This window comes from Sphaerodactylus townsendi, linkage group LG07 (genome assembly GCF_021028975.2).
Source record: "Sphaerodactylus townsendi isolate TG3544 linkage group LG07, MPM_Stown_v2.3, whole genome shotgun sequence".
Taxonomy (NCBI): Eukaryota; Metazoa; Chordata; class Lepidosauria; order Squamata; family Sphaerodactylidae; genus Sphaerodactylus; species Sphaerodactylus townsendi.
The window spans coordinates 45145493-45172516 of NC_059431.1; the positions used below are offsets into that span (position 1 = coordinate 45145493).

General features: G+C 40.8%; 1 long non-coding RNA gene across 1 annotated transcript in view; it reads left to right on the plus strand.

Moving 5' to 3' along the window:
• Nucleotides 1-27024, plus strand: part of LOC125436115 — a 291179-nt gene that overhangs the window by 132303 nt on the left and 131852 nt on the right. Inside the window, exon 2 of the long non-coding RNA XR_007244998.1 lies at nucleotides 20006-20108. This is a non-coding gene — a long non-coding RNA (uncharacterized LOC125436115). The remainder of the gene's footprint in view (nucleotides 1-20005; nucleotides 20109-27024) is intronic.

Sequence of the window (27024 nt, forward strand, 5' to 3'; positions counted from 1 at the left end):
GCATCAGCCATCAAGTACCTTACTACCACATGATTTGCATTACTCATTCAAGCTCAGCTGCTTTCTACAGTTCAACAGCAGCCAATGCATGAAAGCCAGTGAAGTAGGCAGAGTTTCAGACTAGGATCTGGGAGACCCAGGTCTGAATCCTCACTCTGCTGTGGAAGCTCACTGAGTGCCCATGGGCCAGGCATACATTCTCAGCATAAACTACCTCACAGGGGTAGCCTTGGGGTAACTTTGAAGACAGGGGCAGATAATGGTGGATTGACTGGTGAGTGGGAAGATAAGAAAGAAGGAGGAAGATGTAAGATGCTATAGTGGCTTTCAGTGAAGCAAAAGAGAAAACAGCCGAGCAGTGAAAAAATAAGATGCCCCCATGAGTTCTTGTGGGCCCCCAACTTGTAAAATAAAATGATTATTAAAAAGTAATCTATGTATCTCAAGCAAGAGAGAAGCATCTGGTGATAGACACTGAGGAAATGTAAGGAACCAGTATTGCAAAGATCAGGAGAGGTCCATGGAGAGCAGAGATACTGCAGACCTTGTCTTAAACAAAAGGATAGATGAGCATCAGAAAGGAAACAGAAAGCAATAAACTTTGATCTGAGACAATACACAAACTATGGTTGTTGCCTGTGGAATGCTGGATTGATGTAAGCGACCCATATTTTGTGTGTGGAATACATCAAACATAGCTTTTCCTTATTACTTTAAAATGTTAATCGGGTTCTTTGTGATAAGCAGTAAACGTGTGTATATTTATACATATATATAAATGACTTCACATTATCTACATGTGCATAGCAATCCAATAATTATCACTAATGCTGTTCATTAGCATTCATTAAATTTAGAGAAATAAGAAATAGGAGTGAAGTTAGTTGAAATTCAAAGGCTGCGGGGAAAGATCTACTTTAATGAATCCATCTCTGTCTTATATTCCCTTTAGTCTATTTTCATGTAAATGCTCAGTTTTCATTTAGTTGAGGGCACAGTTCAGTTAGGTTTTTCCCCCCTCCTGTTTTAATTGTTATCACATTTTGCAGAGGAGTTCACTTGACACTGTAGATTTTGGCCCCCTCGCTTCGGTCATTTTAGCAATTGTTCTAATGAAAGAGACAGTTTCATGACTATATGTAATGAAAAGAGAAGCAGAACAGAAATTCAACTTATAGCTTATGTTTGAAGTGAAAATTGCCAGAGTGGATACATTTTCATGGAGGATTATCAACTAATTCTGCCAGTCAAAATTTGGGATTGGTAGCTCTCTGAGTGGAAAAGGGGGGATCCTGCATTATGTGCCTCTACTATCACAGTTAAGTCAAGTTAGCTTGTGACCATCTTTTCCCATCAATTTATATAACTATCTTATTTTTCAAAATACAAGGAAACACCTGTTCTTTTTACAGATGATTCAGACAGAGGGATTAATTGACTGAAAAAGAAATCTTAATTTTAGACAGTGCTTTGAAGAGAGTGAGATACAGGATGGGGAACTAAAATTACCCAAGATAAGTGAGGGATCAAGGAAGAGATGACCAGATAGTTCAGACGGGCTGATTAATTCCAGTGGAGTAGTCCTGCTAGTCTGTTACAATGAAAACAAAAGCTTTTTTTAAAAAGGCAGTGCTGGTACCTATTATGTTTGTTATCTTGTGGGTCCTATGGGGTGGAAGTAAATTAGAAAATTTCCTTAAAAGTCTAACCTGATTTTTAAAAGGCACCATCCCCATCAAAGAGAAGTACTCATTCACCAGGAATTCAAGTGGCAGAGGCATGCAGTCCTGATTGTATGGATCTTTACTGAAAAGTAAATTCTACAGTGTGGATGGGACTTAAATATAGGCAAGTGCACATGAGGCATGAACTTTAAGCTCAAATCAATGGAATTTAGAAATGCTTAAATTTAACTGGGATGTTTCCTTGCACTTAAGCCCTGTTAGGAAATACAAACTCACTATGGCATTATAGAAAATGTAAATTATAAATTGGTTAAGTTTCCCTTTATGTTTCCTCCCAGGAGGGCACTGGCATATACTCTGCATAGGGTTGTGCTGTTCATATATTATGATGGACCATGAGCAGGTGAATGAGCCTTGATTGTATGTTTGATATTATTAGGTTCCGAAATAGTGTTTCCTGAGTGGATATGATATTACAGTGGAATGGTGTTAGCTGGGAGCTGTGACAAGTAGTATTGTGGTGCTTTCTTGTTAGGGCCTGTCTGGTAGTAGTCTCTAGTCTGTCCTGAGCACCCGTCTGGACTTGTCAACCTGTTTCTTCACTTTGTTGGATGAGTACTGTAGTTTAAAGACTGCCTGATGTATGTTCCTTAGGGATAAGTCCCTATCCAATGAACTGGAACAAATGTCTTTGTATTGTGCAAATGATGAATTTTGTAATTTGTTCTGAATGGTGTGTAAAAACATGAAAATACGTGTCATATCCCCTCCACTGGCTGTCATTTTCTTTGGCACTTTTTATTGGTAAGAGATCCAAATCCAAGGTTTAAAAAATCACCAGAAAAACTATTTGGGGTGGGTGGGTTGGAACTAATATGATGAAAACGTGAAGAGGAGAAGCTCTGGACAGCTAGACTGTTCAATAAAGAAGGATAAACAAAGAAGAATGAATAAGATGCCATCTAAATCATACAAGAGGAAAATGCCATGCTTAGCTGATGAAACAAAACAGCCTGATTAACAAGATGAAATGCTCCTGAATGATCAGCAACAAGAAGAAAATATAGCCTGTGTTTGCTAGATATATGGAGGTCACGATAGCCTTGAATGAGAGCCACAGGCAGTCTCTCCAGTATAAGCCAAAATGTTCCAATGAATATATTGATACATGAGTAGGGTGCCAACATGCAAAGATCACACAAGTAAATTTTAAGACATTATGCTGAACATGTCATGCAAAAAATATTGCTGTCTGATGGATATGCAGAATGCTTGCCAGAACAGTGACGGCCAAAGTAAGTTCAAAGTCACAAGAAATGTTGTCATCCTTCTCTGCTAAAAATGTACAATTGCTTGCTGTTCTTGTTTAGAGGAGGCTATAGCTTGCTTTTTTCCCTAGGCTACTTGTTCAATGTAGCTGATTATCATTACAAAGTATTAGAATAGATTAACTTCTCCATATTTTGTTCCTTTTGGAAAGAGCATGTTTGAAACAACATGCTGACAAGGATTTTTAAAGGCATTTATTCCGCCCACCCCCCCCCCAAAAAAACCTATGACATTGCCTGTTTTCCAGAAGAATTTTTTTTATTCTCTAAATTGCATTGTTGCATCTCCTAATAATTCACTTAGTAGGAGAAAATCTAGAAAGAAGTAAGTAGTATCTATCTAATTAATATCTCCTAATGCCCAACTAATGTCAAGCATGACTCCAATTTATAACCAAACTATATTTTTACATTGAAAAATTCAATTACGTTTACTGACACACTTTGAAATGCTACATTATTTATACTGGCAAACTTTGCAGGCTCTCTATGTATTTATTAATGCTGTTCCCACAATAGAAAAACATACATATAATACAGATCACTGCATTCTTCATTTTTTAATTTTTCAAAGTGATATTTACATCTGTTCAAGCAAAGAAGGAAGCGGCTGCCTCATTCAAGGAGAGCCAAAAGACCAAACAGCCAGCCGTTAATTCGCCCACCCACTTGATTCTCCAGGCAAAACAAGGTAACCTTGACATTTCTCTTTCTTTCTTTCTCCCTCCCTCCTACCCTCCCCATTTTCCTCTTTCATTCTTGTTTTCTCCCTCCCTCCTCCTTCTCTCATCCACCCACATCCACACACACACACACACTTCACTTTCAGTGCACACAGCAACAATTTTGAGCTGTGAAGAGGTTCAATTGCCACCTTGGTGACTCACTTATAATGCACAAATCATTTACCAGGATAGCTTGAGGACATGACAGTGACAGAGAGACATCTGTTGGGTAGATGAGATAAGGGAAAAAAGAGGTTATTCACAGCTGGTACATTAGCCATGCTAGCCACTAGGCCAACACAGTGTCCTAGTCCTACAGCTTCCTTCCCCTCCTCTCTGCCTGCTCCCTGCTGTCAGCTGCCAAAAGATATCTGTTCTCACCCTTTGCTGAATGAAAAGGTGCTAATGCATGACTTCAGGATATGACAGAACATACAGTACTTACAAGTGTTTGGAGATGCAGCCAACCTGACCATGGGGAAAAGAAATAAGGAACTAAAAAGAGATTTATTTGTGTGTGTGTGTGTGTGTGGGGGGGATTGTTTAGCTGAATAAAAAAACTTCTCCCATTGAAATATTATTCAGAATTATTAAATGCACACTCACACACACATATCTGTGTATGTGTGGTTACCTGCATTTGTAAATATTCCCCATCTATTATTTATTATTTATTTTATTTATTACATTTATATCCTGGTCTATCCCCGCAAGTTCAGGGTGGGTCACAACATAAAAATGTACAATCATTAAACCTGAACAACAAATAACTGCCCACTGAAGTCATATATGTGGTATAAGGAAAGTATAACGGGTTGGATCTAGCCAGCTTTTCTGCTGGCGAAAAAAGGGTGGGGTTCCCTTTGACTGCCCAGGAAAGGTTTGCTTGGGATCATGATACCAACATGTACAAAAGCCATGTGGGATATGGGCTGTAATAAGAAAGGGACTGGGTTATACTGTAATAAAAAAGGGACTGGGTTATACTGACTGCATCCAACCCAGTGAGTAGTGGTCAGAGTGGTTGTTATCAGTCCTGAGCAAAGAAACTAATAATAGTGTGCTACAGTTACTACTCATGACACCAGTGTTTTACAAGAGTATTTATTGTATTTCCCCTTGAATTAACCCCTTGAGGTGAATCAGTTCTTTTAATCTACAAAACACTTTATAAGTGAGGCCTTGGCCACCCTTTCAACCAGCACATATTGTAGTAAGTTCATTACTTTGAAGATGAAGTACATCGCTGTGGCCACCCATTGTCTCCACAACTGAGCAGAAATGTGAACACAAATATCCCAGGTGCCTCTAGTGGTCCTTATTATCTCCCAGGTTTTGAATGTTTAGACCACATGGTTCAAGAACAAGATACTCTGTAGAAATTCTGCCAATTAATTAAAATGAGGACAATACAAAGACATGGAAATAAGTCTGCACAAATATATACACATCCAAAGCCACACAGAAAGTCCATGGCTAATGAAGGATTAAAATCTAATGATAATGCATGGAATTATTACTTATTCACTCATATTAGTTAAAAGATAATAACTTCTAGAGCAATAACAGGACTGGAATGTATATTATTTTATGAGAATAGTATTTTTGCATGTCATAGTCATCTTAGGTATTGTTAAAGAAAGTGTATGTAGGGTTTTTGCTTTGACCACTAAGACCTAGATTCAAAATCCTATTCAGTCTGTCATGAAGCTTACCCTGTTTCCCCAAAAATAAGACATCCCCTGAAAATAAGACGTAACAGAGGTTTTGCTGAAGTGCTAAATATAAAGCATCCCCCAAAAGTAAGATGTAGCAAATTTTTGTTTGGAAGCATGCCAGTTGAACAGAATACCAGAGCATGCAGCTGTGGAGTGGAAAAATAAGACATCCCCTGAAAATAAGACATAGTGCATCTTTGGGAGCAAAAATTAATATAAGACAGTGTCTTATTTTCGGGAAAACATGGTGCCTTGCCTCAGCCTAACATACTGAGGTTATATAAGGATCAAGTATGGAGAGGGTTGCCAGTTTAGGTTTCCCTGAGCAACAATGAGGAAGGATAGAATATTAATGTGAATGTGATACCCTTCTGCAGCTGCATAAAAGACACATACACTCCTTCCCCTCCCCAATATGCAGAGTGCATTTAAAATACCATTTTATGGCCCGCTGAAACCTGTAGGAGGTTAATTGATCCAGTCAAGTAGAAAAACTTTTCCCCCATATACTTATTCTTTGTGCTCATCAAATTCATACTGATATTACAGATGTGACCTAAAAACTTTATGCTACATATGACACAAGATATACTTCCACAATATCAACAAACAGTGCTCTGACAAACAGCTAGGGGTTGGGGAGGGTGGAAAGGGATGGCTAGGTGTGGGAGAAGTGGCAGGGAGTGGGGAGGGATTGGAGAGGGAGGCAAGGGGTGGCTAGGGGTTGGAGAGGTTTGGAAGGGATGACTAGGTGGGGTGGGGGTGGGGTTTCTGCCAGGCCCTCTGTGGCCCAGTGAGCTTGGGGCAGGGCAGAGGTGGCTCTCGCCAGGCCCTCTGCAGCCTACCGAACAGGGGGGTAGGAGTGGGAGAGGGTGGCTGTTGCCGGGCCCTATATGGACTGGCATGCTTGGAAGCAGGATGGGGTGGACGGCCTTTGCCAGGCCATGGAGCAGCTGCTCCGCAGGTAGTGATGGCCAATGGGAGTGCAGGACATACAGGACTTTGGTCCCTGTATGCCTGCACAATAATTGGCTAAGGGGTCCCAGTCGGATATTTAAACCCTTAGCCAATTATTTATAAAGATTCACATTCCATTTTGTGTTCTTCATATCATGGCCAAAAGATTCAGTACTGGCAAAGCTTTTAAGAGTGGAATTTTCAATCTAAATCCATGTGTGCTTCTATAAAAACATGCACACACATAGCAATCCCACTGGAATATTTTACCAATACATCTAAAGTATTGTCTAGTGGGGCTGGCAGTTACCACACTGAAGGATACTGTGTGGGAAATCAGAGACGTAAATACTTTGTTATTGCTGCCTGTGAGCCTCCCAAATTCCCTCAAGCTTAGATATTTGTATCCTACTTTTCTTCCCAATGAGGACCATACGTAGACTACAATAACATTCTCCTGCTCCTCTATTTGAATGCCTCAACAGCATCCTGCAAGGTAGGTTAGACTGTAAGAAAGTGATTGGCCCAAGATCATTCAGAGATTGGTTCTGGTGTTAAAAATTAGCAAAGTCTGGCTCCCAGTACTTAAAAAATGGACTGATAACCCCACCCGCAATACAATGCACTCAACCACACCTTTGCATAACAAGTTCCACCCAAACACTTAATGATTGGTTCCCCGCCCTGGGACATGGACAATATACCACACTAAACTTTCCCTTCTCACTTAGACACAGTGTGAAACAGACTTTTCTCTGTGATACACCTCTGAAGATGCCAGCCACAGATGTAGGTGAAACGTTAGGAACAAAATCAACCAGACCACGGCCACACAGCCTGGAAAACCCACCAGAACCAGTTGAATCCGGTTGTGAAAGCCTTCGACAATACATCATCCAGAGAGCTTCTATAGCAGAGCAGAGATTTGAATTTGGGACCCCCAAGTCCTAGTCTCCCATTGAAACCACTATTTATTTACTTTATTAATTTACAGCATTTGTATCCCACTTTTCCACCCTGATAAGGGTCAACAAGACGGCTAACAATTTGAAACATATGTAATACAATTCCATTTTAAAACAATTAACATCATCCCCCTCCCAAACATATTGAAACAATTTTAAAAAACAGAGTTAAAATGCAGAGTTAAAATATCTACGAAACATAAAAACATAGTGTAGGAAGGAAAGATGGTTGAGGAAATGCCAAACAGAACAACAGTCTTAACCCACATGACAGAAGATGGTAACAGAAGGGGGCAGACAAATCTACCTGGAAATAGAGTTCCAAAGCTTAGGTGCCATAACTGAAAAGACCTTCTCCCAGGTTGCCACCCATCTAATCTCAGAAGATGGGGGTACCCAAAGCAGGTCCTCCAAAGATGACCATAGTGGTCAGAAATATTCATAAGTGAATAGGTGGACATTCAGGTATGTTGGTCCCAAACTATATGGTTTTTTAAGATCAACACCAGCTGCTTGAATTGTGCATAAAACAAATTAGGAACCACTACAGATGGGCCAAGGCTGGAGTGATATGGTCCTCATGGCTCTAGTCCAAATCCTGGCTTCAGTATTCTGTATCAATTACAATTTCTGAAGACTTCTCAAGGGCAGCCCCACATAGAGCACAATGCAATAATCTAATCCCGATGTAAGCACCACCATAGCCAGATCTTTTTTGCCCAGAAAAAAATTGCAAATGGTAAAAGGCACCCTTGGCAACAGCTGCCACCTGCTTATCCAGCAGTAAGCCTGGGTCAAAGCACACCCCCAGACTATGGAACTGTTCCAACAAGGGGAGTGAAATCCCATCCAAAACAGGTGACATTGTAAACTGCAGACCTTTTACAATGAGCAGCAGTGGTGTAGTGGTTAAGAGCAAGTGTACTCCAATCTGGAAGAACTGGGTCTGCCGTTTGAGCTGTGGAGGCTTATCTGGGGAGTTCAGATTAGCCTTTCCACTCCAACACATACCAGTGGTGACCTCAGGCTAGTCACAGTTCTTCTGAACTCACTCAGCCCCACCTACCTCAGAGGGTGTTTGTTGTGAGGGGGGAAGGAAAGGAGTTTGTAACCCCCTTTGAGTCTCATATAGGAGAGAAAGGGGGGATATAAGTCCAACTCTTCTTCTTCTTCTCCACCTTCTTCTCCTCCTCCTCCTCCCCTTCCATATACCATTTGTAGGAGTGCCTTAGAACAGGTGGGGGGGATCATAGGGATTTGGGGGCAGTAGCTGTGTCAATTCAGCTCTCTGCAAGGTGGTAGGATCCAGCCTGGGGTCCAGCATGCTACTCCAGATGCCCTCTGGCTTAGACCACCTCTGACACTATGCTGGTTCTCATCAGCCCAGATGCTAAGAGCCCCAACACAAAGGTCAGGGCAATTTAAGGATGGAATGTCACAGTCCTGGGTGGCCTATGGCAGTCTCAGAACATTTGCCCTTTACATTCCAATATTGGCTTTCCTTTAAAGGTGCAGTTTTGCAGGACAGACCAGATCTTGTCCCGCAAAAATAAAGGCGAGTCAGAAAACCCTAACTGAGCTGTGTGATTTCAATGTATGGGGATCCCCTGGGATTACACCAGACTATAGAGATCAATTCCCCTGCAGAAAATGGATGCCTTGGAGGATGGATTCTGTGGCACTGTACCCCACTGAGGTCCCTGTCATCCACAGACTCCATCCGCAAATAAGGTTTTGCCACTGGAGCCTGGAGATCTCTTGTTATTACACCCGATCTTAAGACAACAGAGATCATTTCCTCTAGAGAAAATGGCTGCTTTGGAATGAGGACTCTATGGCATTGCACCATGTTGAGGTTCTCTCCCCTCACCAAATCCCACCTTTCCCAAGCTCCACCTTCCAAATCCCTAGGTATTTCCCAGCCCAGAGCTGGAAACCCTATTCCAAATCTCCAGGAGTTTCCTAACTTGGGCTCATTCTGCACATGCAGAATAATGCACTTTCAAACTGCTTTCAGTGCTCTTTGAAGCTGTGCGGAATAGCAAAATCCACTTGCAAACAGTTGTGAAAGTGGTTTGAAAATGCATTATTTTGCGTGTGCGGAACGGGCCTCGGATCTGGCAACACAAGCAAGAACTGAATTTGTAGAAACCTAGGGGTTTTGCTTAGATTACAGATCCCTTAACAATTCCTATCAACAAAGAATTTGACCTATCCTAAAGGTATCCTAATGCGCCATTAAATATGAGATTGCCTTCTCCAGGAAATAAATGCTGACTAACAGCGTACAATTCCTTTTGTGAAGTTTTTTTTCCCTCCACAAAGTATGATCAGTGGTAAAATGTAAATAAAAAACCTTAAATTGCTTTATCTGTCTTGTACTTTCAAGCACTTAAAGTGAATGAAATCTCCTTTGAGGAAACATCTGACTAAGCAAAATAATGGTTATGCATTTGTGAAAATGCTTAATGAACTCCTCAGTTAAAATACTGTTATTTTAGAGCCCATTACTATGTGTGTTAAATTAATTTGAGGCTACACAGTTGAACTCCCCCCTCCTTTCTTGTGTTAATATAGTAAAAAATAATTGACCTTAGCTTCATGTAAGAGGGTAAAGAGCTTGCACCATCAGGAATGTTGGCAGAGAAGCCAAATACAAGAACCCAAAAGTGGAGGAGTGTGTTCACAAATCTTGTTTCTGTATTCATTTGTCTAGTGTTGGTTCAAAGTCAGGAAACTTGCCAAAGATCAAACACATTTTTTTCTTTAAACAGTGTGTATTGTAAATATTCTAGCTGGCATTCATTTTCTGTTTCTTCCCGTTCTCAAACATACATATTTACTATGCCTACAGTGTTTGAGTTTATATTTTATAGGCTGAAGGAAATGTATCACTTGTCTGCAGAGTAAGATATTTCAAATAATGGTATGTAATCCTCTGCTACTAGAAGCTGAGAGCAATTCAATTACTTTGAAAAAAAATCAGGATGTATAGGGAGCTTAAGCATTCACCTGAGTCTAACAGTGGATGCCAATCTAATTTGTCCTTTAGGTGAACTTTAGAAATTTTTCGGACCAAATAGTTGAGTGGCTCAGTGTCCTGAATCACAGTTATGCTTCATTAATGTTCAAATGTAAAATTGGTGTACAGTATACTATATACAACAATCATTAATAACATGCTACAATAATTAACTACTGATCTAGTGCTCCATAGATGTTCTTATGCCCTGTATAATTGGTATATAATATCATTGGTGTATAATATCCTAGCATGCACAGTTCTTACAATGCTCTTGGAAGGGAATCCCATGAGATAAGTGCTAACAATATAGGGAAAAAACTCATGTAGCTGACTAGTTCCTGAGAGAGCTTTAACCTTCCTCCCTAAGGATGCTCTCTTACCAAGAAGCTATTATAAATACAGGGACAGTATTTAGCTAGAGAATAGACTGTGCTAAGAAGGAAATAAGCTGAGAAAGCATGCTACGTAGTAAACTGAGGGTTCAGAATCTAAAATGCCTCCTTCTACAACCATAAATTGGAAGCCATCCAAAATAGTTTCACACATGAATATTTTCAATTGAAAAAGCATAAATCCATGTTTGCCTAATGATATGATTATGAAGCAATTTGGACCAAAAGCCAGAGGAATGAGAAAAATATACAATAATATTGTAACCTCACAAGCATTTTTGTTCTAATTTTTAATTCAGCCAGTATTATTTTAGCTTGGCCAAAGCTGTAACCCAGAATTCCTCACGAAGCCATATTCAGCCCAAGACCTTTACCTCACTAAAGTGCTGACAAGCAAACTGACACATATCCAGGATGTGGTAACAAAGGGCCATGGAAGAATAAAGGGTCCTTTTGACTTGCACAATACATAGCCCTTCCCTGGCGGAATATATCAAGAACCCATATAGTCTGCCCCAAGGGTCCCTGAGAATACCCAGTGTGTGCTTTCAGGATAATTATTTCTTTTGTTCAAAAGATCCATGCTTTTAGTCTTAAAGATCCTAATGTACCTATCTTTACTGCATTGTATTTCTATTTTTGTATGCTTATATTTTGTAGGAAAATAATATTATGGAGCTTACGATATTACTTGCCTGTCAACCTTTATGAAGATAGTGGTCTGGTAGATCGTGTTCCTAATGTTTTGCCTGCATCTGTGGCTGGCATCTTCAGAGGCGTATCACAAAGAGAAGTCTGTTACACAGACTTCTGTATCTCTGTGATACACCTCTGAAGATGTCAGCCACAGATGCAGGTGAAATGTTAGGAACAAGATCTACCAGACCACGGCCACACAGCCCGGAAAACCCACAACAACCAGTTGAATCCGGCCGTAAAACCTTCAACAATACTTTATGAAGATAGTTTGTAGAATGTTTGTTAAACTGAAGAAGAATTTCTGTCTCTCTTAATACTGGTAAACTGTTCTGTCTCTCTCCCCCCACCCCAAATGTTGCTATAAGGCACACCCTGCCTTCTGCAATCAAGTACATTTAGTCTTCAAGTAGGACTACAGAAAACATCTGCATTTCTAAAATACTATCGAATGTTGTAAAGGGCTCCTTTTGTTTTATTAACAAGGTCATCAGGAACCAGGATGACTGAGAAAACAGATGTTGAAATCTTAAATGTTGCCATCAAGATGCCAATACTCTGAAATGGATGTATTAATGTTTGAATTTGTTTTGGAGACATTCCTTCCCATATTTTTTTCCTATAAAAATCCCTGCTTTTCACCGGTTCATCAATCCCCTACCGTTGCTACAGGAGATGGTGTCGGCCTCAATAAAATTTTATTGAGTAATTCTCAAGCCTCTTGCCTCCCGATATTTCTTGTCTCTCTTGTCGGGAGTTGGGTAAGCCTGCCTGTTGCCTTCTGTGGCAACAATATATGACCAGTAAACATTTGAATACAAAGGATGCTCAGTGGTCCTTTGGATCAGCGGTTCTCAACCTTCCTAATGCCATGACCCTATAATACAGTTCCTCATGTTGTGGTGACCCCCAACCATAAAATTATTTGTGTCTCGGTTCCTAAGACCATCAGAAATATGTGTTTTCCAAGGTCTTAGGTGACCCCTGTTAAAGGGTTGTTCAACCCCCAAAGGGGTTGCGACCCACAGGTTGAGAACTGCTGCTTTAGATCATCTGATCTCAGGCTGTTTAAGAGGCTACCTTGGAGGAGGGAAGAACCACATGCTCCACTCTGGTATCTTGTGAAGAGGAATGGGATACAAATGTGATATGATACCTTGAAAAATCCTCCATAGATTGGCTGTTGTGTGTTTTCTGGACTGGGCTGTGTGGCCGCAGTCTGAAAAACAGTCAATTGCTTCTGGCCATGAAAGCCAATACCTCCATTATGATTTTCAGCACAATTGACACAACTTGGTGTTTGCACTGGGACAGAAGGTTTTTTTCTCAGATGGTTTACAAAAGATATGACTAACCTTAACTGTCCTCACAAACCCTGAACCAAGGTTGCCAACCTCCAGGTGAGACTGAGAAATCTTCCAGAATTACAAATGTTTGCCAGATGACAGAGATTAGTTCCCCTGGATAAAATGGCTGCTTTGGAGAGTGGACTGCATGGCATTATAACCCACTGAAGTCCCTTTCCTTCCCCATCACCATAGGCTCCACCCGCAAAATTTCCAGGTATTTCCCAACCTGGATATTGTTACTACGCTGCCTGGTAACTTTTATTAGCTCCAGACCACCCAGCTCTCGGCAGCGCAGGGGAACACAAACGGGACCCGACACAGCGAGTATGATGAATAAAAGAATGTTTTGTTGAGATGCTGACCTAAGTGTCAGCACCTCCACTCCACGGCAACTGCAGCCTCCTAGCAGCCTTGCAACATCTTAAAAACCCTTTCTCCCGCTGGCAGACCGGGGGAGTCCAGGACAACCCACCACCATTCATTAACAAAATACACAGTATCCAATCATGCATTTGCAATACATGGGAACCATTCAGGGTTCGATGGGCAGCCCCTTCTTGGCTTTCGCACTGGCAGGAAGAACATAAAGAGTCCCTTGGGTGCCTGGGGTCGGGCAACGAAACTTGATGATGATGGCCCCCTTATCTGCCTGCTGGTGAGATTAGGCAGGGTGAGGCGCTTCTTCCGGGGGTCCCCTTTGTCAGCGTCCATCAAGAGTTTTACAAGTGAAAAGGGACAGGCTCAGGTGGAGCAGGGGTGGATTCCTGCCTTGAGCCAAGGAGGTTCCATGCAGACGCAAATACAGAGGATACAAAAGATAACTATAAATCCTATTTTCTATCTAATACAGTTGGTTCCTACCTACCTAATACAGAAATAAAACATTGTTTAATCTTTATTCAGAACAAATCCAGAAGTGGAATAAATTCACTTCTGGCTCCGCTATCAATATGGAAAATCTAAACAGCAGGTGGTGCTTAGTGAAATGCTACAAAACTGCTCTGTTTGACCTGAAGTCACCAGCACCTGAGCATTCTTGTCAAACATGCAACAAAGGTTCAAAACACATTTGAAACTGCTGAGTGGAATGCTTGCAAAAGGCCAGCATACCCAGAGAGATGCCTGCCCTCTCCCTGGTACTTCTCTCTATACAAATCACAAACCTACCTTTTAAAACCCTCTAGCATGACTTCCTACTAGAGTTGATGGGAACTGTAGTTTTTTCTAGTCCTGTAAACTGAATTGGAAAGCAGATGAGAAATACATTTCCGATCAACTCCAGCAATCCAGTGAGTCCTGAGCTTGGGCCAACAGTGACTGAAGCTGGCTTCTGTGTGAAGGTGAATGCTGACAGCTGCACAGATGCCAATATATTCAACATGCTGTTAATTTAAATTCAAACAAATCATCAGTGTAAATAAATTGGGTGCTTGACATAGAGAACAAAATGGGCATCACAAACAGGATAAAAGTAATTGTTGAAAATATTATTTTTGAGGATCATAGCATCAGTAGCACCCAGGTACCCTGCTCCACTGGGAGTTGCAGAGGAGATCTCAGATAGGTTGATTTACTTTCACCTTGAGCAGAAACAACAAAAAACAATAATTAAATATAACATAATGCTCTGATTTCTATATCTAGCATGGCACAAGAATTTGAGCTGGCCATCAACTTGATTCAGTTCTTTCCCAGCTCATTGAATTCTGCAAAGAACCTCTCTCTATTTTGAACACCCCCATTTCCAATGAGATTACTGACAAGTACAAAAAAGGTGTTCCCTAATGAAATCTAGCATATGCTCTAAGGTCATGTAGGAGGAAGAGTGCCTCAATCTTTGAAGTCATTTGCAATTAGGGGAAGAAATAATTGAATTGGATTCCTGCACCATCTCCTGCTTCCATTTCTATCTCTCAAGCATGGACATTACCTGTGACCCCATATTAAATATTAATAAAATGCAGATTTAAAATATTAAAGCTTTACATTCATGTTAATGAGTACTGTCAATCAATTGAGGGCTAAACATGTAGCTAATTTCAGAGTTCAGATCAGATGTTCAAAATTATCTTATTGGAGGGGGCTATTAATCTGGAAATAAGAAAAATGATCTTTGCTTTCTGAAGTTCACAATAGCTAATACCAATGCCATTAGAATGTTTTTTTAAAAATTGTCATACAAAAAAAGCTGTGTTTTGACGTAGTGTTTATTCTGCAGTGATCTATGCAAAATACTTGTGTTGATGTATTAGTGGTGGCCTCTCAGTAAAAGATTGGAGGTAAGGGAGGGGAGCTTCAGTTTTGTTAAATGGAATTAATAATATGAAGACTGGCTTATCAAGCAGATTAACTGCATGATAATATAGAATAATACGAGATAAATGCATTTTATTTTCACATTTCTATATGGCAGTCCAAACAGTGGATGCAAAAATATTGAAATTATTTATCAGTCTTCATATTTTAGTCATGCATGGAAATGTCTTTATCCTTAAGGCAAACACATGTTTATTTGTTTACCCACTTGTAAGTTATATAAGTGGGACTCTAACTACATGCAAGGTAATGTTCACATCCTTTTTCTGTTTTATATCTTCATTTTCTAGACAATAAGAGAGCAATTCAGTCTCCCAAAGTCACCAGCTAGAAGAACCTTCAGAGGTTGAATATTATATTCTTTATAACTCTAAAGGACGTGATGATGGTTATATCCATGGTTCTCAAATGGAGACAATTTATTTTTATAATGTCTGTGCCAGTGTTGTGCCAACTGAACTGCTGTACTAGGACAAAGGTCCAAATCCCCACTTTAACATGTCATTAGTTGCCTTTGGGCCAGTCACTCTCTTTCTGTCTAAACCACCTCATTGGATTGTTGTGAGGATAAATTGGAGGGGGGGGGAGGGGGAGACTATGTAAGCAAGATTCCTTGACAGAAGGTTGGAATCAAAATGATAAATAAATAAAATCAGCCTTTCTACCATCATTCAAGGTAGCTTTCAATGTAGAAATGCATTAAACAGTGATAAGCCACAGCTGGAATGAAAATTACAGCAGAAACAGAATCAAAAGACAGTATAGCACCCAAAGCAAAAATTCTGGTGGCTAGCTATTGACCAATGTGGACAACAGATCATTTTGAACAATGGCACAACTCCATCATTCTGTAAGAGTATATATTTTGCAATGGGGTGTTTTGTAGTGAGTCGTTTGAGATCTGTACTGGCCATGTGAAAATACCAAATCTCAGTCTCTAGACAGAGAAAAATATGACTTATAAATATGTAGAAATAGGTCTACGGCTGATCTGCACTACTATAATTTATGTTCCAGTTGCTGTTCTTCTATGCACAAATGAAGGAAGTTTATGTGGAAAATGTAAAAAAATCAAATTGGAACTGCACATTAAGAGAGACATATGGCTTCCCATGCAAAACAATACCACTTTGTTTATTCTCTCCTTTCTATCCCCCAAGTATAGTAAAAAGAGAGTAGTATGGTTGTTATCTCTGGCTTGGTAAATTCCTGCAGTGCCTGGGGAAGGTGAACTTTGGGGAAGAGAGGGAGCTGGGGGTGGGGGTGCCACAGAGGCCCCTCCAAACACTATTTTCTCCAGGGGAACTGATTTCTGTCATCTGAAGATCAGTTGGAATTCCAGAGAACTCTAGGCTCCACCTAAAACCTGTTAACTCTAGAACTGGTGAAGCTATATCACCACACTACCAGGCTTCCTATCCCTGATTCTGTTCAGCCAACAGTTGTTTGGGTTGGGGGCCAAGACACAGGTATATATTAAGCTATCTTTGCTCTCAAGTCAATAGGGAGAGGTTTGTGAGAGGTTCTGAAAAAACGACCAACCCTTCTCTTCATTGTTCTCCTTCAGATCAGTTGCCCTGGAGAAAATGATCACTATAGAGTGGCCTCTATAGCATTATGCCCCACCCTAGCCTATGCTCTACCCTCAAATCACCAGGAATTTATCAGAGTTTAGGGCAAATATTCATCCATCCACTCTCATTCAGCCATGACTTTTAGAGCATGGGGGGAAATTAGAGGTTACTTTTGAAGATAAGTGGTTCCCTTGGTTGGTGGAGGCTTTGCCCTCCTTTGCTCAATTACTCACCCTAGTCTGCAGCCTTCCACTTCTGCCTATGGACAAACATACTAAACAGAGTTATGATGATGTTTTGAGAAAACAAAGGAATAATAAACAGTTTTCAAAAGGGTATCAATTTTACATTCTAAAGAAACAATGAACAATGTCAACTATGTGTGTGTGTTTTTTTTAAAAAAACTTCTTTTGATGGGAGCACCTGAATACATGGTTTTTGACTAGGAATGTTTGCTCACCAACCAGGTTGACTCATGTTCTTAACAATCCCAGACAGGGAGCTTATTTTTCGTGGAGAAGTTCAGCTGTTCATGGACAGCTTGATTCAGTTCAACTAGCTGCTTTTTACATATTCAAAAAGTACGGCACAATGCAACTGGCAAAATTTGATGCATGCACACCCTGGAAATTGTAGTCATTTAATTACCCATCCCAACTATCCAGGACCCTTGGGGAAAAGCTGACTTAATTCAAAAGTGGCAGCATGGCAGCATGGCAGAAGGAAATTAAACTTCACAATTCCAACTACTCCACAACTGCAGAGCAGTTTGACAGCTGCTTGAGTTGGATACTGGTGAGGCGAGGACATCCAGTGCTTGGTTGACAAGTAATGACATCTTCTGAACATGTTTGCTAACTGCTAAGAGGTTAACAGTGTCTCTGCATATAGTTGCATTCCAGAGTACCATTTAGTTAAAAACATGGAACTTTAAACTGGTGATGGCCAACCAATGTGCACTGGCTTGGAGTGAAATATGCCTCCCTATGTGCCTCTCCACCAGTTCCGATATTTATTGATTGTCCAGTTTCATGTGCCATTATAGGGTGTAGGATATATAGATGAGCTCCATAATGAAGATGACATTCTCAAGGTTGTGGGATAATCTCCCCAAACAAACCTGCTAGAGCACTCATTTACTGGCATTCCAGAGGAACAAGGATTTACCTAGTTCTGTTTGTTAACATTGTCAACTATGGCTTTTAATCTGCTATATCAAGGGTCTCCAACCACATACTTGACAAAATCTTTCTTAATGCCTACCGAGTATTTTAGAAAGTGGGTGGGGCTTTTGCCCAGCCAAGTATCTGATTAGCCACTAGACATTTTTTGGCTATACAGATTTTAAAAAACATTGTTTTGGCAGTAACTGCCACCACAGCACACTGCAGGTGACTCTGGCATTTCCCCCACGGCCAATATATCCTGGGATAAGGAAGTGAACCATTCTGGTTTGGCCTTGGGTTCCACATGGCTTCCAGGCCTAAATTGGGCCCTCCCTTCGAGATTTGCCTTTCAAAAAACTATGAAATTGATGGTTCTTTTGAAAAAGCCTGCGCCACTCCTGCTCCCATGCAAACACTGCAGGAGACAGGCCGGTTTATTTTTCCAGCTTTGCCACCTGCTCTCTCCGCCCCTTAGTTGCAGCCAATCAGAACGTTGGAAAAACGAAATCTACGTAAACTATGTAAAAATACGCAAACTACGTAAACTACGTAAATGACATAAATATAAACGTTCATGTGGAAAATGAAAATAAATGGAGGGCTCATGCATAATTCACCGGAGTTCTTCCTCCCGGCCTCAAATGCGTTGACGGGCAGTTGTGCGAAGGGAGAAACCGGAATAAAAACACCCTGGAATATATGATCCCGGGTCTATCCCAGGATATTTGGCTGTGGGGAAAATGCTCCCATCTCTTACAGTCCTTTTGTGGCTGGACACACTTCTTGCAGAAACCAATTTGTGACAGCCATTTTGTGGCTACACTCACCACAATGTTTCAGAAATCTAGTTGTGCCCACAGGATCAAAAAAGTTTGTGGATTCCTGTGCTACACATTTGGTTTCTTCTGTTTTATTAGCTCTTAGATATTTTTGTTGTAAAAAATATTATGAACTTTCTCCAGTGTAGAAGATTTGAAACAGAAATAAGCACAAAATTAACACTTGGCTTTAAACGGATCTTCCATATTCAATAAAAAATTGCCCCAATATAGCTCTAAGTTATCCCCCCTCACCCAGCTCCCTTGTAACTTGGGGAGCAGAATGGTTATTATGTTATGACATCCCATTCAACCTGGCTAATTACAATGATGTTTTCTGTATTTGGCTGTTTTGGGATATCCAGTGGGTATGGCCATGGGCTGGTAGTTTTTGTTCCTAATGTTTTGCCTGCATCTATGACTGGCATCTTCAGAGGCATGTGTATGTTGAGATATCCCCAGTATGCAACAATGTCACTAAGGTGTCCAACTCTATCCTCACACTGTTTGTGCACAGGATTGTAGGATGTTTATTTGAGAATATAGTTTGCTGCCTGAGGAGGAGAGAATGAGCTCGAGGGTACGGAAAGACAACATAGCCTGTTTATTCCACCTTGTGTGGAATAAAATTTGGCCACAATCTGTTTATTGGGGTGCTGGCTGAAGGAAGCAGAGGCGCAGCATAGGGGACGAATCTGGCACTGGGCTGCACATCTTCTGTCCCCGAGTGACCACTGGGCAGCACTCCTGCTGCCCCCAGTAATATCCTTCCCCAGCCCGATGCATGGGGGAAAAACAAACACCCAGAGCAGCAAGATAGTGGGAGCCATCTGGGCGCTTGTTTCTGGATGAACTCCCCTTGCTGCCAGTGGGCATGGCACGAGCAACCCGCAGCCCCTTCTGGGCATGTGGTACACTACCACCCTCCTGGCTTCTCCCTGCCCGCTCCCAGGAAGCAATGCCAGCCAAGGTAATTCTCTCTCCCTCTCATTCTGTCTCTCAGAGCTTAGAAGCATGTATACTGCCATAAGGCCCAGATAAAACTGTTATAGACATTATTAGCAAGATGTCTAATAAAGGGCTTGATAGTTGTGGTGGGCAAGTAGGAGTTCCCACTGTCTTTGTCCCAATGACTTTCCCCTTGACTCCTGCTTCCTCACTCCCTCAGGACACTGAAACTACTATCTTTGTTTGCCCAAGTCCTAAGTTGTCTCTTGGCTTCATGGTAAGCCTTTGTCTGTTCATGGTTGATCTTTTAATTCTAGGGCTTTTTATGCATCCTGTTTTGCAGCTTTCCTTGGTGTGAAGGAAAGCAGTGCTCTTCCAATGCCACTTGAAAAGGAGCTTGCTGAAGAACAAGAGGAAAATAACAAAAGGGCTTTAGTAGCAGTATGGTAAGTATAATAAAATATACATCATTGTCCGTACAATCCTATGAATACTTTCCTAGGAATAAACTCCATTGAACGGACCTGAGTAGGATTTTGAGTAGATCAACTTCTGTCAAAGCTACGCTGTTTGAAAACCCACTGAACTTCAGTGGACCTAGAAGGGGTATAATTCTGTTTATGATTGCACTGTAAATATATTACCTTTAATTTTAAAGCCCACACAAATAAAATGTTGCCTCTATCTGAATTTTTTTATTGAAGGAGAAATCTTCTATAATGGGGCTGCATGCTTATAAAGAATATGCCCAATTCACAATCTCGATTTTATATACACACTCACACACACACATAGAGGGATTGTGAACTGAGCTTATAAATTATTTTCCTGCTAATCAAGAGAAGCAATTAAACACCAAGTTGCTTAAATGATCTTCTGTCACAAGCCTTCATGTTTTCCGTCACAGTACATATGGCCCAATTGTTTACTGATTAAAAAGAAGGAGTGAAAGAATGATTATTTTTTTCAAAAAAATCCCTGCTCAGATGTTAAATCAAGATGTTTTCTTCACTTTCAAATGGTGGGCTGCCTGCCAGTACTTACAATGAGAAATTTAGAAGGGCTTTTTAAAAATAAGATACAAAGGCATATCTTGTGTTTGGACATTACACTGTGATGGCCCATCAACATCAGGAATTGTAGAAAAGAAGCTGTTCTTAAGGCATATGTTCACCCCATTGTGGTAAGAATACTCTCGGGGAAAATGTTATTTGTGCACTTATGGTAGGAGACTGAGCAACCAGGGGCAAATTTGGTCCTGGGCATAAATAGGCACTCTGACATGAAGACAGAGCCACCTGCCAGTGATACATTTGCCCTATAGTGTTATTTGGCAGGCAGAAGCTCACAAAGTCAAACCGGGAGAGATGTTAAGTGCATTGTGGCTTGATGTGACAGTAAATCCAAGGCCTCAGCTGTCTGCGCTGTTGACAATTTGAAGTCACTCTTTTGAACTTCGTGCAAATGTCATTGGTTCGTAAAACCTGAGTACCAGCATCAATTAGCTGTAGGTGGAATTAGCTGTAGGTGGAAGGATTATCATTCTGAATCTTTCAGCAGCTAATTCTGTGACTGGCAAAAATGTTGTGCACCTTATGTGTGTAAGCTGTTTATTTCTGATTTGGAAACTTGGAGTGCTTCATTTAGGGGCTCTGTGTTGAGTTGGGTCTGACTGCATTGCATTGTGTAGATATTTGAAAGGTGACATGTAATCATTTGATACATTCATGATTGCATTGTACAATGAAATCTAGACCTATTAATGTATCAAGTGCTTCTTGTGATATTGAATTAAGATAGACAAACAATGCCAAGTAAATACGGAGTTCATTTTGTACAGTGAAATCAGCATGTTGCTACCATTATCTGTGAATTGTTTGCTACAGCATCATATGTTGCATACAATGGGACATCCATCTGTTTTTCTAAGTATAGCCAAGTTTGTTTTGCCTAATTTTACACCCATTTGAACATCCTAGGCTGGTATATTTGTCTTGGATTTGATCATTATTGGATAAGTGGCTCTGCTTAGAGGGGATTGTGAAAAATGCAGCAGAGCTGAGACAGAATGTAAAGCAGATCTAAAGAGATCACTGCAGGGTGATGAGAGGGGGAAATGACAGACTGTAAATGCAGGGAGTCCTGAAAATAATAATAAATAATAATAAAAGGAGAGGGGAAAAACATTTTAAACCATATACCAGTCGCAATAGTGCCAACCCAGCATTCTAGCAAAGGCGTTTTAAATTAATAATGCCTAAGGTAAGGTATGTGAGGGGGAAACACTGCATAGACGTAAATTACAAGCAGAAAAATATTTACAAACTCTTCATAGGTACATGGATGTTCATTTACCCCTAGTCTGTGCTTGTCAGATAAAATGGAGAAACAAGTGAGCAGCAGAGGTGTTTATGCTCTTATGCAGATCTGATGCGGTCCAGTCACAATGCTGAGCTGATTATTATTTGCTGCATTTTTATCCTACCTTTCCTCTAGGGCTCTCTCCCTATTTCTCCTCCTATGAATTAGTTTTGTCAGGCCCAAGGCTAACATGGGAGCTTCAAGGCAAACTAGGAAACTGAAGCCAACTCTCTATAATCTTCTTCTACTATACTGTCTTGGCCCACCTGATTAAAGCTCAGCCAACCAACAATGATTTCTCAAAGAATACCTCAGGGTATTTCTTGTGAAAGAGAAAATGGCTGCGAAGGCAGCATAAGGAATACAAAACAGGAGATGTGGTGGAGGCTACAAATGGAAGGATCTTGAAATTGCTACTTCTCAACCTGATCACAGGAGTCTTTGTCTCTGCTGAAAAGTTGTACCACTTTTCATGCTTTTTCCAAAACCAATGAATCAAATCACAATGAATCAAATGTTTAGACCAAAACCAATGAATCAAATCATACTAAATTATTTTTTATTAATATCACACCACTGATGAACAATGGGCTAAAGGCAAAAATGACAGGTCACTGTTCTCAATTGTCTTACAATCTAATTATATCACAGGCAAGTGTTAACGGTTTACAGCAAAACCAAATATTTGATCAGGCAGACTGATAGAAAAAGAAAACATCACTAACCTACTTTTAAAATGTGATCATAGGTGGAAACTCATGGCATATTTGATAAATGGTACTTAGGTACTTTCACAACAGGACTGGCCCTGAATGCCCTCAGGAAGAGTTATTAAAGTGGCTTTGTGCAGTACAATAACAGTCTTGACAGTGAAATTAAACCCTTGACTTGGCTAGCTCATCAGCAAACAATAGTGTAGCCCACTTTTAATTCAATGTTTGTTCTTCCATCCCCCCCCCCCCCAAGCCATATTGTTTTCCTACAGAAAGATTAGGAAATTCTGAAGAAGTGATTGATCCTTCATGTTTCTTTATGATTCTTAACTAACTCCTCTGCACTTTTTTCCTGCTTGTTTTTCTTCACTATCCATTTCTCAGCCCCAGGAGAAAGCCTAAATGCATCCAACCTCAGGAGCAAAATTATTTCTTTTTCTTTCCTTCATCCTCTTTTGAATTGCTGCAGTGGTGGTTCCAAAAGGGCGATGAGAGCCTGAACTGATCCTTTGAGCCACATATCTTTTGTTTACTTACTACCTAGTAAACATACCCTGTGGGAGAGCTGGTGATGGGAAGAAGGGAGAAGGGAAACAGCGAGAACCAAATTGAAGGAATGTAAAGGCACTGAGGGGAGATGGAGGGGTGAGAGCAAAGAATCAGATAGCTGCAAGAGATATGGTGTGTGAATGTGTAGAAGCTAGCAAGACTCTGCCCCCTTCTGCACAGCAAAAGTACAGCGGGTTGCAGTCGGGATAAAGCAATCCACTGTCCAGTTGGTGTGTTCTGATGCCTCCATACAAGAAGCGAATGGAGGCCAGGAACAAAATGTGGGTTGCTGTCATGCCTTCGCATGGAGGCCCTTTTTTTTTTTTTTTTAAAAAAACCTACCTACCAGAGGCATGCATGACTGGGCCCCCACAGCCATGCCAATGGATGTTAGGACCCTGTGCACCTGCATGGCTACCCAGATGCCATGTGGGAGAGACAAGACAAATGGAACACACCCGCATTACAAGTGCTTCCCTGCCCGGCTGTTTGCTCAAAAGCGGCTGTAAACCACATTAAAACAAAGGAATCGTGGATAGTGTGATTCTTGAAAAACCCAGGTTGGGAGGGAGAACACGGGACAGACTTGCATTAGGAGCGGGATCTGTGTGAAGTTCCCCCCCCAAAAAAACTGGTTTTATACCATCATTAGCCCATGTTTATTGGCCCATGTGGAAGGGTCTTGAGAACCACCAATTGCAATGCGTTCTCTGAATACGTAATTCAGTCCTGTGTTCAAGAAGCTGAAAAATATGATGCAGACCAATGAACCATGGTTTACTGCGGATTTCCTTGTTGATTGTTTTGTGTGCATCCATGTGAGTCTATTTCTTTCCTAGAAACCAAAATCTAAATATGTGAAAGAGAGGCAAAGGGGATAATTTGCTGGCCAGTAAGAAAATGCGAGCTGAAGGCTCGATTTGTTGACTTGATTTGAAAATTCTGTCCAGATTAGTCTGGAATTCTTCTTCAGCTGACTTCGGAATTCTTCTTCAGTTGACTTCAGAAGCCACATTACACACTTTGCACTACCAAAAAAATGCAATCATGCACATTTAATTTAACATCTAAAGCAACATAAACCAACCAGCAGTTTGACTTGTTTTTCTCAGACAGCGCTAGCCATGTAATATTTCTGTAAGGAAAAAGTGATTTATGTAATTGTGATGCTTGAAGTCTAAAGCAGGTTAACTGTTCAACCCAATAAGGTTATATTATTTGACTAAATCTTGGGAGGTTGAAGCTTATTACAAGTGCATTTGCATTAGTGCAATTGCCAGTTCCTAATATGAAGCTCTGTGCCTCTTTAAGGACTTTACATATTTTTATTTTTGAGTAGGGAGCTTGTGCTTATCCCTTGTGTCTGAGGATGAAATAAGGAAACCTGTCAAAGCTTCTCTCCTCTTCCACTTTTTACTAGAGTAGAAGAGCTCAGGTTTAATTTAAAATAGATGATCATACAGTTCCTATGGGAGTAACTTCAACAAAATGACTTGAGGTATTTTCACTATCTCTGACTGAGCTGCATGGAAGACATGAAATGAGAATGACTTAAAATACTGCAGTTCTTAAAAGTAAGTTTCAGTTAAAGAAGAACATGGGGGTCAAATGATGGTTTAAATAAATATATTCTGACAAACAGCTGGAATATATGTATTAGTACTACTCTTCTAGAGCATCTGGCGATCACTGAATTTCTTGCCTCATATTTCAGTTCAGTTATCACAACATGGTATTGTGCTAGCACTAGAAGCTGACCTCTGATGGTTGGTAATGCACTGTCCTTTGCTGAACACAAATCATTGCCCCACTGCTTATAACACCAGAGTGACATGTAAGGGCATCTATCGGGTCTTTCATTCACGGGAGGACTTTTTGATCAATACAGTCATGGCACAATTTCCCTTTCCAGTGAGACTAGGGGATGGAGACCAGTAAACTTAATTACTTGCTGGTTGTGTCCAGTCCATTGGTAGTGATGACAGATGCCAAATGCCCAACAGACTGTTCATCTGCATCTGAATAGCTTAAAAGTGTTCAAATTCATGAAAAAGATGGGTGAGCATATGCAATCATATGCTGCTTTCCCACAGATGCTCCCTTGTTATCACTTGTGGTACCACCACTGTTTGGAACTTAGAAAATACATTGTTGAAGGGGAAAATACATTATTTTAACACTTTGTGTTGAAATTTACTCTTCTAGTACCACTGTATTCCTATCTCACTACAGTGTGATCTGGTGTCTCTTAATGTCTCTTTATGGTCCATTCCATACAGCAAAAAAAAGACACCTGTGGGACATCTTAAAAAGAGGTGACCACTTCTTTTCACTCCACACATCTAAAATAAGACATTCGGGGGATTTCTTGAAGAGAGGCAGCTTCTGGTGTGCTTTCCAGACAGCAAAGGGGAAATAGACTTTTTCCTGCCTGATCATTTTGTTTTCCAATTAGTTTCACTCTCAGCTTGCACCCAACATTTTGTGTGCAGCAGAAGGGATTCTCCCTACCGCCATCTGCTGAAGGTTGCCCTAGAATGTTTGCTCTGCTGGCTCTGAACCTGTGTGCCTTTTCTGCCCAAAAAATACATAAGGTTACCCACCTGGTCTTGCCAATTCCAGCAATATATATGGCTTTCCTATTTAAAAAAATACTCAATGAACTATCTCCATAGATACGCAGACATGGATATGAGAATTGTAGCCACTCAGAAGATAGGTCTTCTGTCCATTAAAAAAACACCGGGTAGACGTACCCTCCATGGACCAACTTCTTCTGACTGCACAGAAAACTATTGATCCATGGAGGGGAAGTCTACCCTATGTTTTTCAATGGAGGGCAGACCTGTCTTCTGAGTGGTTAAGATTCTTAAATCCCTGTCTGCCTAGCTATAGAGATAGCTCACTGAGATTTTTTTTTAAAAAAAATAGGAAAACTATATATTACTAGAATCAGCAGGATCAGCTGAGTACAACTATATACTTTTTGGGCTGAAAAGGTGCCCAGGATCAGAGCCTAAAGAGCAAACTTCCTGGGGCAATCTTCACCAAATGGCAACAGGGAGAATCCCTTCAGCTGTACACAAAATGTCAGGAGCAAGCTGAGGGTGAAACTGCCCAGGGAGCAAAACAGTCGGGCAGGAAACATAAGGTGCCTCTTGAGTTCTTCATTCCACACAGCTAGGCAGGAGATGTCTTCTAGGCAGCTGGCGGGGGGGGGGGGTTCACTTTAAGGAATTCAGGGACTTAAGGAGTTCTCAAAAAAAAGACGCCTTGGGCATAAATAAGGCATCCTGAGGGTGTCTTGGAAAAACAGATGTGCGAAATTCCTTTCCAAGATGCCTTTTCTAGGTCCTCAGGACCTCTTATTTGTGCTGTGTGGAATGGACCCACAGTTGACAAGCTGCTCAGATCAATTTGAGTCATACGATATGAGTCACACAAGGTGTTTATTTAAGTCTCCCCATAAAAAAACTTGTTGACATTTTTTAAAACTAATTAAAGGGATGCATTTCAGGGGTTATTGTAATAAGGGTTTTGTGCTGACAACTATAAAAGTAGCTAAATTGTAGAACAGGGAGAAAATGTACAAAAAGGGAGGAAAGTGTGAGTAAAGGATCACTTTGGAGATCTCACCCTGACACTGGGGGACATGTGTCATCTTCTTTGGTGACTAAGAAGATGGGCAGCCCAACCCAGAGGGGGGGCAAATCCCCCTAAGGAGCTGGAGCACCCCGTA